General features: G+C 42.6%; 1 protein-coding gene across 1 annotated transcript in view; it reads right to left on the bottom strand.

Moving 5' to 3' along the window:
• Positions 1-8,174, bottom strand: part of LOC125932230 (NACHT, LRR and PYD domains-containing protein 12-like) — a 61,010-nt gene extending 52,836 nt beyond the window's left edge. Inside the window, exons 1-2 of the mRNA XM_049644732.1 lie at positions 7,546-8,174; positions 6,463-6,530 (exon numbers count right to left, since the gene is read on the bottom strand). The gene's annotated coding sequence lies outside the window, so the exon portion shown is untranslated. The remainder of the gene's footprint in view (positions 1-6,462; positions 6,531-7,545) is intronic.
• Positions 8,175-10,835: the final 2,661 nt, after the last annotated feature.

Genomic DNA, 10,835 nt, shown 5'->3' with positions numbered 1-10,835 from the left:
AACCAGACAGAGACCCAGTAAAAAAAGAGAACTACAGGCCAATATCCTTGATGAACATGGATGCAAAAATCTCAATAAGATACTGCCAAATCAAATTCAACAGCATATAAAAAGAATTGTTCACCATGATCAACTGGGATTCATTCCTGAGATGCAGGGATGGTTCAATACTCGCAAAGCAAACAATGTGATACATCACATTAATAAAAGAAAAGGTAAGAACCATATGATCCTGTCAATCGATGCAGAAAAAGCATTTGACAAAATTCAGCACCCTTTTGTAATAAAAACCCTCGAGAACGTCAGGATAGAAGGAACATACTTAAACATCATAAAAGCCATTTATGAAAAGCCCACAGCTAATATCATCCTTAATGGGGAAAAACAGAGCTTTCTCCCTGATCAGGAAAAAGACAGGGATGTCCACTCTCACCGCTGTTGTTTAACATAGTGTTGGAAGTTCTAGCATCAGCAATCAGACAACAAAAGGAAACCTAAGTCATCAAAATTGGCAAAGATGAAGTTAAGCTTTCACTTTTTGCAGATGACATGATGTTATACATGGAAAATCCGATAGACTCCACCAAAAGTCTGCTAGAACTGATACATGCATTCAGCAAAGTTGCAGGATACAAAATCAATGTACAGAAAGCAGTTGCATTCTTATATACTAATAATGAAGCAACAGAAAGACAAATAAAGAAACTGATCCCATTCGCAACTGTACCAAGAAGCATAAAATACCTAGGAATAAACCTAAGCAAAGATGTAAAAGATCTGTATGCTGAAAACTATAGAAAGCTTATGAAGGAAATTGAAGAAGATATAAAGAAATGGAAAAACATTCTGTGCTCATGGACTGGAAGAATAAATATTGTTAAAATGTCAATACTACCCAAAGCTATCTACATATTCAATACAATCCCAATCAAAATTGCACCAGCATTCTTCTCGAAGCTAGAACAAGCAACCCTAAAATTTGTATGGAACCACAAAAGGCCCCGAATAGCCAAAGTAATTTTGAAGAAGAAGACCAAAGCAGGAGGCATCACAATCCCAGACTTTAGCCTCTACTATAAAGCTGTCATCATCAAGACAGCATGGTATTGGCACAAAAACAGACACATAGACCAATGGAATAGAATAGAAACCCCAGAACTACACCCACAAAAGTATGGCCAACTTATCTTTGACAAAGCAGGAAAGAATATCCAATGGAAAAAAAACAGTCTCTTTAACAAATGGTTCTGGGAGAACTGGACAGCAACATGCAGAAGATTGAAACTAGACCACTTTCTCACACCATTCACAAAAGCAAACTCAAAATGGATAAAGGACCTGAATGTGAGACAGGAAACCATCAAAACCCTAGAGGAGAAAGCAGGGAAAAACCTCTCTGACCTCAGCCACAGCAATTTCTTACTTGACACATCTCCAAAGGCAAGGGAATTAAAAGCAAAAATGAACTATTGGGACCTCATGAAGATTAAAAGCTTCTGCACAGCAAAGGAAACAACCAACAAAACTAAAAGGCAGCCAACAGAATGGGAAAAGATATTTGCAAATGATATATCGGACAAAGGGCTATTATCCAAAATCTATAAAGAGCTCACCAAACTTCACACCCAGAAAACAGATAATCCAGTGAAGAAATGAGCAGAAAACATGAATAGGCACTTCTCTAAAGAAGACATCCAGATGGCCAACAGGCACATGAAAAGATGCTCAACGTTGCTCCTCATCAGGGAAATACAAATCAAAACCACACTCAGATATCACCTCACACCAGTCAGAGTGGCTAAAATGAACAAATCAGGAGACTATAGATGCTGGAGAGGATGTGGAGAAACGGGAACCCTCTTGCACTGTTGGTGAGAATGCAAACTGGTGCAGCCCGTCTGGAAAACAGTGTGGAGGTTCCTCAAAAAAATTAAAAATAGACCTACCCTATGACCCAACAATAGCACTGCTAGGAATTTACCCAAGGGATACAGGATTACTGATGCATAGGGGCACTTGTACCCCAATGTTTATAGCGGCACTCTCAACAACAGCCAAATTATGCAAAGAGCCTAAATGTCCATCAACTGACAAATGGATAAAGAAATTTTGGTTTATATACACAATGGAGTACTACGTGGCAATGAGAAAGAATGAAATATGGCCTTTTGTAGCAACGTGGATGGAACTGGAGAGTGTGATGCTAAGTGAAATAAGCCATACAGAGAAGGACAGATTCCATATGTTTTCACTACTATGTGGATCCTGAGAAATTTAACAGAAGACCATGGGGGAGGGGAAGGAAAAAAAATGGTTAGAGAGGGAGAGAGCCAAAACATAAGAGACTCTTAAAAACTGAGAACAAACTGAGGGTTTATAGAGGGGCGGGAGGGGGAGTGGGTGGGTGATGGGTACTGAGGAGGACACCTCTTGGGATGAGCACTGGGTGTTGTATGGAAACCAGTTTAACAATAAATTTCATATTAAAAAAAAATTTTTTAGAAATAAAATAAAATTCAGTAAAGTTGTTGGACACAAACATGATTTAATACAAAAGCAAATAGTTTTCTTACACACCCATAATAATTATAAAATTAAAGAAAAAAATCCTATTAACAGCAGCAACAAAAACGATAAAGTATCTAGAAATGACCCAAACGAGTTCAAGTTTTATGCTTTTGGAAATTGCATAATAAATTCCTTTTGTGAAAGATAAAAAGAAAAAAAAAAGAAATGACCCTTGAGTTATGTTCAAGATATTTATGGAGAAAATTATAAAACATTACTAAAGAATATAAAAATTTGAATAAATGGAGAGCCACACTATGTTTATTCATATAAAGGAAGACTCAAGGTAAAGATGTAACTTCTCCCTGTAAAATCTGTAAACTCAATGCAATATCAACAAAAATGCCAATAAGATTCTATATGCTTATGATGATCTCATTCTAATATCCATATAACAGTAAATATGCAAGAATAAAAAATGTGAAGAAAAAAGCCAGATATCAAACATTATAAAACTATAGAAATTAAAAATGTGGTGTGAATGCAGGCATAAATAAATGGATCTGTAGAACCCAATAGAGAATCCTGAAATAAACCTAAATATGCATAAAAATCTGGTATTGATTAAAGACAACATTTAGAAGTCAGCAAAGAGGGGCGCCTGGGTGGCTCAGTCAGTTGAGCGACTGACTTCAGCTCAGGTCATGACCTCACGGATTGTGGGTTCAAGCCCCACATCAGGCTCTGTACTGACAGTTCAGAGCCTGGAGCCTGCTTCTGATTCTGTGTCTCCCTCTCTCTCTGCCCCTCCCCCACTCATGCTCTGTCTTTCTGTGTCTCAGAAATAAACATTAAAAAAAATAAAAAAAAAGAAGTCAGCAGAGAAAGGAGAGAGGCATGCATAAGGATACATTGCAGCACACTCTGTATGAGTAATAAGTTGGAAATAACCGTATCAATAGGGAAATTGCTACACAACTCACAGCCTATCTATTCTGTAGAACACTATTCAATAGTGAAAAAGAACAAGTTGGATTTATATGTACTAATATGAAAAATTCTCAGACATATGTTGGGTGAAAGTAGCAAATAGCAGAGCAATACATATAAGCATGATATAATTTATATTTTTTAATAACACTAAATAATACTATATATTCTGTGTGGGGGTGTGGGGGAGAGGGAGAGAGAATGAATAGAAATGAATAGAAAAAGGTCTATGAGAAATTAAGTCAAATAGTGAGTAGGGAAGGGGAGAGGCAGGGAGGAAATCAATTATGACAGAAGGTTTTTTAGCCTTCCCCGTAACATTCTAATCCTTTGAAAGAAAAAAAATAGGGGCACCTGGGTGGCTTAGTCAGTTGACTCTTAATTTTGGCTCAGGTCATGATTTCATGGTTCATGGGATCAAGCCCCGCATCGGGCTCCAAACGGAGCCTGTTTGGGAATCTCTCTCTCCCTCTCTCTCTGCCCCTCTCCTGTTCATGCTCTGTCTCTCTCAAAATAAATAAATAAACTTAAAAAAGAAAAATATATGAATTCATGTGTCATATGTGAATTAAGTCAATAAGTTAAGTCACTAAATAAAAAATTTAAAAGCTGCATAACAATATGAATGAGTCCAGTTATGTGAAAAATTCTGTATGTGTATAAGTACTTATTTTTTAATATAAATGCATGGAAAGGATACTGTAAGGATACTTACCAAACTGTTGATGGTTTGGTTTGGTTTTGTTTTTTAATGGGATGGCAAGTAGAGAGGGAACAGGAAAGGCAAGTTTCAAGATTTACTTTCTATATACCTGTATATTGTTCTGATCTTTTACCATGAAAATATATATTATTGAGGAATTAAAAAATAAACACATGGAGGGGCATCTGGGTGGCTTGGTCGGTTAGGCATCTGACTTCAGCTTAGGTCATGATCTCACAGCTTGTTAGTTCGAGCCCTGCGTCAGGTTCTGTGCTGAGGGCTGACAGCCTGGAGCCTGCTTTAGATTCTCTGTCTCCCTCCCTCTCTGTCCCTCCCCCACTCTTGCTGTCTGTCTCTTTCAAAATAAATAAATAAACTTAAAAAATCATTAAAAATGAAAGAAAGAAAGAAAGAAAGAAAGAAAGAAAGAAAGAAAGATATATATAATATATATGTGTGTGTATTTATATATATAATATAGTTATATATTATATATTATATATAGTATACTATATATTATATATACTATATATACTGTAGTATTATACTATATGTACTACAATAATGTATACATATGTGTGTATATACATACATAAATTCTAATGTACACACACAAAAATACAAACTAGACTTTCACAATTTACATACTTCCGTGTTTATTTTTTATAATCAACGAGCATATAGTTATGCATTACTTAAGAAATGCTATAATAATTTTGCAATATAAACATATATCAAATTATTATGTTATACACCTTAAATTTCCCCAATGTTATATATCAATCATATCTCAATAAAACTGGGGCAGGGAGAATTAACATACAAATACAGAGAAATCTGATTATGTCATTCACCTAATCAACACCCTTTAATAAAGTATTCACTTTGCTCCTAGAATAAAGCCTAAAATAATTAAGTAGGAATGCCATTCAGCCTCAGCTCACAATACTCTCTCCCTTCCTTAATATGCTCTAGTCATAGGAGATGCTTTCCAGTTCTTCAAGTCCCTTATACATGTTCTAGCTTCAGATCTCCGCACATACTATTTATTTCCTCTACCTGGGACACTTCCTCCATGCACCCCTCATCCACCTCCATCTACCCCAATTGATCCTTCAGTTCTCATCACCTCTTCAGAGAAGCCTTCCCCAATCTTTTGGTCAGGTCCTCCTGCTATAAGCCCTTAGAGAACCCTTCTTTTTCCTTCATAGCTTTTCTCACAGTTTGCCTTCGTCTATTTATAGGGTGGAATTATTAATGCCAATTACCACTCCTACTAGACTGGAAGCTCCATGACAGCAGGATTTTTGTCTGTCTTGTTATATCCTGGCATCTAACAAGGGTTCAGTAAATATCTGTAAAATAGATGATAGTCCCCTGTTAATCAGGGTAGACCTTGGCTTTGGCACTAGCTCCATTTTCCTCTTCATTCCAACCCATGCCATTCATCATGACTATGGATGACTCACCCAAAGCTTCAGCCTCACTGCCCCTTGATCTCTATTTCTACAATCTCTGATCACATCATTTCACATGCAATTTCTAGCCATTAGAGTTCCAGACTACCTGCTAAACATGCGACTGTTCCACTTGAGAATTCCTGGGCTCCACTCTGTCAGTCTCTGGCTACAACCTCCCACCCTTATTACTTCTTGGTTCTCAGAAGAGTACCTACTCCTCATTCTCATCAAGATCTCCCATTCTTTGACTTCTTCCATTCTCCAGCTCATTACCGCCTCATTGCTTTACTCTGTAGCCAGTCTAGACGCCATGGTACACCACTGCAACCACTCTCTTGTTAGCAGCCTCACTGTCCTTACCATTTTTAAGCTACCATTTACTGAAAAGTTACTATGGCCCACTCCGCATGCATTATCTCTGTAACTTGTCACAACTCCTATGTATGAGGTAAAGACTATCATTTTCCACTCTTACTGATAAGGAAAAGGATTTTTTTTTTTTGGCGTGGTGGAAGGATTCTTAAAGAGGGGAAAGAACTTGTCCAAGGTCACACGACCAGAAAGTGGTGGAGTAGGGTGGAGCTGGAATGTGAACAAGATCTGTCAAACCTCGAGGCCAATGCTCTGAACCAGTAGGTTATTTTGTCACTCAGAGGGAAAGACATGGAGAATAAACCATATGAGGGAAGAGGGCAAGTGTCAAGGGTTGAAGACCAATGCAACAATCCAGGTGAGAGTTGATGGTGGGTAATCATGATCTACTTCAATGTTGCAAAGAATTCAAATTAAAGTCCCGCTTACTTCAGGCGTATGACTTTATAGGATGGTGCTTGGTGGGCTTTGTGTGAAGATGGCACAACTAGGTGTGCCTAGAAGAGACCAAAAAGAAATCATCAGTTTAATACACTCTTCTAGAATAAAATGTTTACTTTAATGTTTACTTTAACATATATATATTTCTACTTATGCTGCCGTTTACTAAATGCTTCCGTGTGCTGGGAATTTACTGTAATCTTAATTACACTTGCAACAACCCCGTGAGCTACTATCCCGTTTTGTAAGTGAGGAAAGTGACACCCAGGAAGATGAGGACAATTGCTTCAGGTCCCAAGGTTAGTTCATGACAAAAATGGTATCAGAACCCAAGCCCACTGCTCTCCTTCTAGTCATTTTCCCCCAAAAGCGCCAACTTGGGGGTCACCCTCCCACACTCCACACTGGCTGTGGAGAGACCCCTGGGTGGGAATCAAGCAAGGGTGTGATCCTAATCCCTGCGTGGCAACTTTAGCAAAGCACAGGCCAACAGGTGTGAGGCTACTGAGATCGCCCCGCGCGCCCGGGCTTCAGGGGACACGAGATCCCCTCCTGCAGTCGTTCATGAAGAGAGGGGTGACCCCGCCCCGTCGCCTGTCTCTGAGGGCCACCGGGTCCCAGAGGCACAGCAAACCCGGCCTCTAAGCTACACGGAGCCCGGGGCGGTCCCGAAGGGAGAGCAGGCAACAGCTCCGTCACCTGTTCCCTTCCTCCTCTCACACAATCCGAAGACCCGATGGCCAATCCCTAAGTGGCCATTCTGGGGTTTCTCCCCGCTTGAAGCCATAATCTGGGGGCCACGGATGGCCATCCGTGGGCCCAGGAGCCCTCTATGCCTACATGCAAACCGTGTCTTGTCTTCCCTTCCGTTCCCTTCCCTTCCCTTCCCTCCCCTCCCCTCCCCCTCCCCTCCCCTCCCCCTCCCCTCCTTCCTTCTTTCTTTCGAGATGGTCAATAGTTTTCACGGATTTTCAAAGAGGTCATGTCTCCCTCCCTCCCCGCCTCAAAAAAATAAAAGTTAAGAGTCAGGACTTTCGGCTCCGTGAGCCCGAGCTTCTCCGACATCTTTACCTCGGTCCCGCACGCACGCAGTGTCCGTCCCACCCCCGTCGTCAGTCAGCTGTCCTTTCCGTTCACCCCGCCCCCTGACGCACGCCTACACGCAAGCACCTCACACGCACGTACCCCCATACGCACGCGCCCCGCGTACGCGCTGCCCTTCTCCAGGCACACCTCACACACACCCTTGCAGGTCGCCAAACGCGCGCGTCTCCCACGCCCCTCCCCACCCACTCACGGCCGCACGCAGGCGCCTCCCCACAGATGCACCCCCGCACACACCGCCACACGTGGGCCACCCCGCTCAGCATCTAGGGCAGCACGCAGCGAGTTCCCCACCCGGGAGCTCCACTCAGCCCGCGATAGCCCTGCCCCCTTGTCTGGGCCGCCACTTCCCTCCTCACATCCCAGGAGACACTGTGCGGGGTGTGGCACCTCCCACGCTGGGCCACCGGGGCCTTCAGATGACTGGAAAGCCGGCCGCTCAGGCTGCAGGAACCTCCTAGATTTCCTGTCCCTCTGAAAGTAGGGGGAGGGGAGGGAGCGTTTCTCATCCCCTGGGAAAAGCGCTCACCTGGTTCCCAAAGCCAGTTAGCCCTTCCTCTATTTCCTGCCAGAGGGAAGGGACACGGAGAGAAAGCCAAGGTCTTTGGGGCGGGGAAGGGGAAATGAGTCAGAGAAGAGGCGGCTCAGAGGGAGGGGCTGTCCTGGAAATGGGGATGGGGGGGGGGCACCAGGGGGCGGGAGGGAAAGGGGATGAAAAAAGAAAGGGAAAACCGTGGCATAGTCCTGGGACTACTTCCTGGTCAACCCCAAATCCTGGAGCCACTGGGCGGGATCATTTCTGAGGTGCTGGGCATTAAACTCGTTTTACCCCGTGCCCAAGGTAGCTAAGGCCAAGACCCGTGCTAGCAGCTCACGAGGCACCACCGAATCTATGGGTCTGGGCAAGGGCACAGGGATTAACTCTTCATGTTCTATGGAGCCAATAATAGTCTTTACCTCTTAGGATTGCTGGAAGGATTAAATTAGTTACTACATTTCAAGTGCTTAGAATAGTGTCAAGGACACTGTAAGCAGTCAGTGATAGCTCCTATTACAAGATTCATTCATCGGTGGTCTGTCACCCCTCTAGATAATGAGTTTTATGAGGGCACAGACTATGTGTTACAGTCATCACTGAACTCCAACACCTGACAAAGAGTCTATCAGTAAATTATTTGTCGAATGAATGAATAAATGAGTAATTGCATGATAAATGCCAAGACCCTCTCTCTTCCATGTAAGGAGTGTATTTGTGGAAGTTTGAGGAAGAAAGCTGTGATTGGTGACACATAGGACCCCTGTTGGTTTATGTATCAAATGAACTATTCTGCCCTTGGAAAATGTAATGTCTTTGGCAACTTCCTACCTGGACATATGGAAATCTATCAGGCAGCTGACCTGAAATTTGAAACTGAGACCTGACTAGCTAGAGCAGTATCTGTATTTTGTACAGTTAGTGAACAAATCAAGAGAAGAGGGCTGAAGTGGAAAATTAAAAAATAATGGTGGCAAATGTAAGTGGGGGAGATTGGCATGGGATCTCTGAGTGAACAGAAGTGTGTAAAGAGGAGTATAGTCCTCTCAAAAGAGTCTGTTGGCGGTCCCAAAGTAACTGTAATGTTATCCACCTTTCTGTTCTAGTCATAGGGTTCCTGATGATCTGCCCTGATGTCCCAACATTCTTGGGGTAGGTATGCAGATTAGGTTCCTACCACTACATTCAGTAAATTTGCGTTTGTGGAAATGCATAGTGTTAGAACTAAAAGCGACTGTAGAAATTACTCATACATTTCAATTTGTGGTTGAAAAACAAAGAGCCAGAGATAGCAAAGGACTTGGGTTTGAGGATTCTCTGGCCTTGGTACTGAATTCTGCAGGGTCTGAATTCGTTGTGTGTCCCGTTATTCCTTTAATTTTTTACCCATACCCTATCCCAACCCCAAAGACACAGAGGAGAATGAAAGGACATGAATGGAAGGTCAGGAGAAGGGAGGGAGAGAGTTCCTCAACAGACTCTGACTTTGATTCCTTTTGCTTCCCCCCAAGGAAGGTACCTGGGTGTTCAGCTAGCTGCTAGAGAGGAACAGCTCCACCATGGCAGCCTCACACTCTCCACATAGGTCCCGCAGGTAAAGGCTTAAACCATAGCTAATCTGAGTCTTGGCAGAACACCTGTTATATTCCCAGAACGCTAGAGGATGGGAGGTCTGCAAGGAAGTGCTTCAAGGCCACTGCTACTTACTTCCCACTGCCTCCTTATCCCCCCCACTCCCCTGGAGGGCTGTCAAGAGAATTTTTCATCCCTTCCCACCTCCTGGGATCTGATGAGATAAGAGTCTTCCTGACTCATCCCTCTCAGAATAGAGCTACATACTATAAAGCCACTTAGCTGAAGTCTAAAATTGGCTTCTTAGCAAGGGGATGTCCAATGACTACTGTTGCAGTCCTCTGGCCCCTTTTACAGTGTCTTCCTTTCACTAGGAGCAGGAACCTTTGACTGCTGTTTCTTTCATTGTATAAATAATAAACTGAATCTAAAAATGATTCGTTGTACTTTACCTGCTGAATCAGGCGGGCCTTGGACTTGTGTGATTGACAGCTGCTTGCTGTGAATTTCCCATTTCTGGCATATCACAATACCCTCCATTATCACCAGGGGAGTTAAGCTGGACAAAAAGATATGTAGATCATAATGCCTTTTTCCTGCCACTGTGCATCAAAGAGAACACCAGCCCAAATACCATGTTCTGGGACTTCAGTCTGGCTGGAGGAGTAGCAGATCCCCTGTGTTCTGTGTACGAGGCTAAGCCGACAGGAAGTAGAGTTGGCATCTATATTCCATTATTTGAAAGATGCCTCTTGGCCCCAAATATGTCCCCTGCAAGGCTACCAGAACATGGCTGGCTGACCTTTTCAAACCCTCCCCACCTTGTCACCCCCAGGTTGGACAACAAGAGCATTGTCTCCAGAAGTTTCTTGTTAACATTTTCTTGTTTTCTGAGAAGGAAGGAAGAGGTAGAGTGAGAAGCTGGAAGGGATATGAATTTTCCCCATACTCCTCCACTAGCCCATTACTGATGGCTAATTTATTAATTCTCCTAATTGTTCTCTTTGAAGACTGGCCTTATAGAACAAATTGCCTGTTACAAAGAGGCAGTTGTGGGAATGCTGGACCAGAGCTATGTGCCTGAGAGGGTGGTGTAAAGTTCACTTAAGACAAACTTCACAGTGTACAAGGTGGCCTGCTTGTCGTTCTG

The sequence above is a fragment of the Panthera uncia genome, chromosome X, assembly GCF_023721935.1.
Source record: "Panthera uncia isolate 11264 chromosome X, Puncia_PCG_1.0, whole genome shotgun sequence".
Lineage (NCBI taxonomy): Eukaryota > Metazoa > Chordata > Mammalia > Carnivora > Felidae > Panthera > Panthera uncia.
The sequence above is the reverse complement of the archived record's forward strand: the minus strand, read 5'-3'. Positions and strand labels throughout refer to the sequence as shown.